The following is a 6000-nucleotide window of genomic DNA, read 5'->3' as shown; positions in this document are numbered from 1 at the left end:
CGAACCATAGTAAAGGGACCTCTGGCTAATACGGTGGGTTCTGTGTCGGCTCGTAGCTAAAAAATAGCTTTACTTTGTTGTGTGGGTCAACTTTGTTTGCGAGACACAGAGAGAGGCGTTGAAAGACTGCTCCAACGGAACTTATTGTTTTTGGAGGAAAACACAAACACTGTGTACAGTCGAGTCTTAATCACGTTAAAATGACATTAACGCCATAACGTGGCAAATCTCTGTTAACAAGATTGCCCGTGCTTGGGGCTGGACGTTAACGAGCTAACTGCGCTAACGCACTAGTTCCCACAAATTGAGCATTGCGTGGCACATCCGACATACTGTTTTACTTTTTTCCATGATGCGCTTACCATCAGGGTCATACTTCACATGAAAACCAAGATAGTTCCAAACACCAGATCTGAATGAGGATGGCGGAGGTTCAATTTCGGGTAGCGTTGAGGCAGTTGCCATGTTGCAATGAGTTTAGCTTCTGTCTTGCTAGCTTGCGCTGCGCTCAGTGGATCTGCACTCAACAGTGCAGCCTAGGCGGAGTAGTCGAACGCAGATCCACTGAGCGCTCAACACAGACAGCATCGTCAGATGAAAGGTTGATAAAATAAATAAAAAATGTTGTATTGTTTGATACATATGCGTACCGAACCGAAAGCACTGTATCGAACGGTTCACACACACACACACACACACACACACACACACACACACACACACACACATATATATATATATATATACACACACACACACACACACACACGCACACATACAAACATTTTAATTTTAATTGATTTTAATCAATAAATCAATAATCAAAACCCACTCCTACTAGCAGGCAGGGCATACTTGGAACGCCATAAACAATTGGCTGGGAAACTATACAGAAACATCTGTGCTGAATACGGCCTGGAAGTCAAATTGGGAGACGCCCACTGGGGTCGTGGAGAATGACCGAACTAAAATCTTGTGGGACTTCCAGATGTAGACGGACAAAATGGTGATGGCTTACCAACCAGACATAGTGGTGATGGAATAAAAGAAGAAGACAGCTGTGGTGACAGACATAGCATTTCCAAATGACAGCAAAATCAGGAAGAAAGAAACTTGAGAAATACAGAAGTCTCAGAGAAGAGATCGAGAAGAATGGTGGGTGAAGGTAACAGTGGTCCTATTGGTAATCGGAGCACTAGGTGTGCTGACTCTCAAGCTAGGCGAGTGGCTCCAGCAGATCCCAGGAACATCATCTATGATCTCTGTACAGAAGTGCACCATCCTAGGAACAGCCAAGATACTGCGCATGGCCCTCAAGCTCCCAGGCCTCTGGTAGCAGATTTGAGCTTGTAGGATAGAGCGCCCTTATGGGCGAGAGGGGAATTGTGTTTTGTTTTTGTTTTTTGTTTTTTTGCCAATTTCAAATGTGATTTATGCTAAAAAGACATTCTAGGTTCAAAATTTAAACTTGTTTTATAACATAAGTAATAAATTCAAATGAGTGATACTTCGCACTAACAACATCTCCAAAGGAAGATATGCAAATTATGTTAGTTAAGTTACATTTAAAGTTCCAAACGAGTAATCCTCCATTCCAAGTTCAGATATACACTATTGGTAAGAGATCACATGATAAAAGCAGAGGGCATGATGGGTTGGAAGATCTGAATGCTAAGATCCCCGTAGGTTATATGCAGAGCTGTTAGTGTTTCAGTTGAAGATTGTGGAATTACATAGAGGTAAGTTGGGATAAAATTCACTAAATCCTTCCAACTGTAAGATCCCAATCCCTAATCTCTTTTGTAACATTTAAATAGTAAAATTCCAACTATTAAATATAAATCACTAATGTTTAAAAGATTTTAATTTCCCTGTTTCCCATTATTCTTATTTCGTTTTTTCATTTTTTTAGGTTTCCTTTCTTAATTCCTACGTGAATGGTGACATATTGTCACAGTCAAGAAACAAGTGAGTAACAAAATGTTTTTATTTTGTTCATACTTTTATACCTTGTAGCACCACACATTAAGACCTATGTAATTGTCTGTGAGCGCCCATTGAATTTATTTTAATCGTACTATCTGCGTATCATTTCGAGTGAAAAATGTTTTTAGGCTTCATCTGCCTGCTAGACAGATTATGTGTCAAATCAAAAAGGAACATAGCCCTACAGTAAATAAGTACACATACAGAAATCAGCGCATAGAGACATTGACCCTTGAAATTCTTTAACACTAACATCTTTTTCAACAGTTCTTCTTTGCTGAAGGGCTCAATCCATTTTTAGAAACTTGTTTAAAAATAAGTGAAATATAAATCAATTATTCATCCATCCAAATCTCTAATTCTTCCAATTCACTTCAATTCAATTCAATATGTAGGTGTGAAAACGCTTCTTTTTCGATCTGTGCATAGTTAACCACTGTTGGGGTCAGTGTCTTTGAAGCATATGCGGTTGGGTGTCCGTCCTGCATCAACACAGCTCCCAAACCATACTTGGATGCATCTACCTGTAGGTGTAGCTCCTTGGTCGTGTCGTAGTATGCCAGTATGGGGCCTGGTTCTCTGGTTATGAGATGCTTCATTTGCTGGAAGACTCTGTCGTGATTCTGATCCCAGACGAACTCCAAGTCTTGCTTGAGCAGCTGACGCAGCGGTGCGTTCACTTCTGATAGTCGCAGTGCGAATCTGGACAGGTAGTTCGCCATTCCAAGTCAAAGGAGCTTGCAAAGAGAGTATTCCAAGCATTGTCTCTAGCTCATTCTTATTCTCAGGAGGCGGCATGTCTTTGATGGCCTGTAGTTTCTTTGGGTCTGGCTGGATGCCCTCCCGGGTGAGTTTGTGTCCAAAGTAACTCACTTCTGTGGCACCTATGACACATTTCTCTGGATTGAGACACACGACGGGCATGGCGTCTGGGTCAATGTGTAAGTCGCATTCTCCTGGGAATATGCCCTTGAACATATCAGCAAACTCCTCCATGACACTTGTGGTCTGTACTGACATGACCAGCTTGACTAGGTTTAGATCCAGGCATGCTCTCAACCAAGGGACAATCAGCACGGAGTGCAAACATTATGAACAATACAACAATTACGACCAGTGTTGTGGGTAAGTCTAAATAAAGTAGATAAAATTATATACTTACTTATACAGTGTCTTGGTAGTCCTACTGACACCCAAAGTATTGTCAACTACAAATTAATCATATACATACATACGCTATCCAGCTGCTAACAAAACCCTAATCATGGCAGCACAGGCACAAGCTCTGAGAACAGGGTCCATAGAGGCTGGGGTCTATCACACCAGACAAAACCCCATGTGAAGTCTGTGTAAAGATGCCCCTGAGACAATCCAGCACATAACAGCAGGGTGCAAGATGCTAGCAAGTAGAGCATACATGGAACATCATAACCAAGTGGCTGGAATAGTACACAGGAACATCTGTGCCAATATGGCCTGGAAGTCAAAATGGGAGACGCCCACTAGGGTCGTGGAGAATGACCGAACTAAAATCTTGTGGGACTTCTAGATGCAGACAGAAAAAATGTTGATGGATAACCAACTGGACTTCTACTGTTTTCTTTCTTCTGTGGAAATCACAGAAGAAGATGGCTGTAGTGTTAGACGTAGCATTTCCGAATGACAGCAACATCAGGAAGAAGGAACACAAGAAGCTTGAGAAATACAGAGGGCACAGTCCTAGGAACAACTAAGATACTTTTGTATCTCAATCATCTTTTGTATGTATTATTGTAGGGTCTATCTTACAATATAAAGCACCTTGAGGTGACCGTTGTCGTGATTTGGCACGACATAAATAAAATTGACCTAAAATGAATTGAATACTGCACAGGGCCCTCAAGCTCCCAGGCTTCTTGTAGCAGACCTGAGCTTGATGGACAGAGCGCCCTGAGTGAGAGGGGAATTGTTGTTTTTTGGGTGTTTTTTTTTGCCAAATTACAAATGCAATATATGCTAAAAAGGAATTCTAGGTTCAAGTTTAAACCTCATTTTATAATATAATACTTATATTATAAGTAAGACCAAACGCCCTTATGGGCGAGAGGGGAATTGTGTTTTGTTTTTGTTTTTTGTTTTTTTGCCAATTTCAAATGTGATTTATGCTAAAAAGACATTCTAGGTTCAAAATGTAAACTTGTTTTATAACATAAGTAATAAATTCAAATGAGTGATACTTCGCACTAACAACATCTCCAAAGGAAGATATGCAAATTATGTTAGTTAAGTTACATTTAAAGTTCCAAACGAGTAATCCTCCATTCCAAGTTCTGATATACACTATTGGTAAGAGATCACATGATAAAAGCAGAGGGCATGATGGGTTGGAAGATCTGAATGCTAAGATCCCCGTAGGTTATATGCAGAGCTGTTAGTGTTTCAGTTGAAGATTGTGGAATTACATAGAGGTAAGTTGGGATAAAATTCACTAAATCCTTCCAACTGTAAGATCCCAATCCCTAATCTCTTTTGTAACATTTAAATAGTAAAATTCCAACTATTAAATATAAATCACTAATGTTTAAAAGATTTTAATTTCCCTGTTTCCCATTATTCTTATTTCGTTTTTTCATTTTTTTAGGTTTCCTTTCTTAATTCCTACGTGAATGGTGACATATTGTCACAGTCAAGAAACAAGTGAGTAACAAAATGTTTTTATTTTGTTCATACTTTTATACCTTGTAGCACCACACATTAAGACCTATGTAATTGTCTGTGAGCGCCCATTGAATTTATTTTAATCGTACTATCTGCGTATCATTTCGAGTGAAAAATGTTTTTAGGCTTCATCTGCCTGCTAGACAGATTATGTGTCAAATCAAAAAGGAACATAGCCCTACAGTAAATAAGTACACATACAGAAATCAGCGCATAGAGACATTGACCCTTGAAATTCTTTAACACTAACATCTTTTTCAACAGTTCTTCTTTGCTGAAGGGCTCAATCCATTTTTAGAAACTTGTTTAAAAATAAGTGAAATATAAATCAATTATTCATCCATCCAAATCTCTAATTCTTCCAATTCACTTCAATTCAATTCAATATGTAGGTGTGAAAACGCTTCTTTTTCGATCTGTGCATAGTTAACCACTGTTGGGGTCAGTGTCTTTGAAGCATATGCGGTTGGGTGTCCGTCCTGCATCAACACAGCTCCCAAACCATACTTGGATGCATCTACCTGTAGGTGTAGCTCCTTGGTCGTGTCGTAGTATGCCAGTATGGGGCCTGGTTCTCTGGTTATGAGATGCTTCATTTGCTGGAAGACTCTGTCGTGATTCTGATCCCAGACGAACTCCAAGTCTTGCTTGAGCAGCTGACGCAGCGGTGCGTTCACTTCTGATAGTCGCAGTGCGAATCTGGACAGGTAGTTCGCCATTCCAAGTCAAAGGAGCTTGCAAAGAGAGTATTCCAAGCATTGTCTCTAGCTCATTCTTATTCTCAGGAGGCGGCATGTCTTTGATGGCCTGTAGTTTCTTTGGGTCTGGCTGGATGCCCTCCCGGGTGAGTTTGTGTCCAAAGTAACTCACTTCTGTGGCACCTATGACACATTTCTCTGGATTGAGACACACGACGGGCATGGCGTCTGGGTCAATGTGTAAGTCGCATTCTCCTGGGAATATGCCCTTGAACATATCAGCAAACTCCTCCATGACACTTGTGGTCTGTACTGACATGACCAGCTTGACTAGGTTTAGATCCAGGCATGCTCTCAACCAAGGGACAATCAGCACGGAGTGCAAACATTATGAACAATACAACAATTACGACCAGTGTTGTGGGTAAGTCTAAATAAAGTAGATAAAATTATATACTTACTTATACAGTGTCTTGGTAGTCCTACTGACACCCAAAGTATTGTCAACTACAAATTAATCATATACATACATACGCTATCCAGCTGCTAACAAAACCCTAATCATGGCAGCACAGGCACAAGCTCTGAGAACAGGGTCCATAGAGGCTGGGGTCTATCA

This window comes from Aulonocara stuartgranti, assembly GCF_965226115.1.
Source record: "Aulonocara stuartgranti genome assembly, chromosome: 3".
NCBI classification, from domain to species: domain Eukaryota; kingdom Metazoa; phylum Chordata; class Actinopteri; order Cichliformes; family Cichlidae; genus Aulonocara; species Aulonocara stuartgranti.
This window is presented reverse-complemented; position numbering follows the sequence as displayed.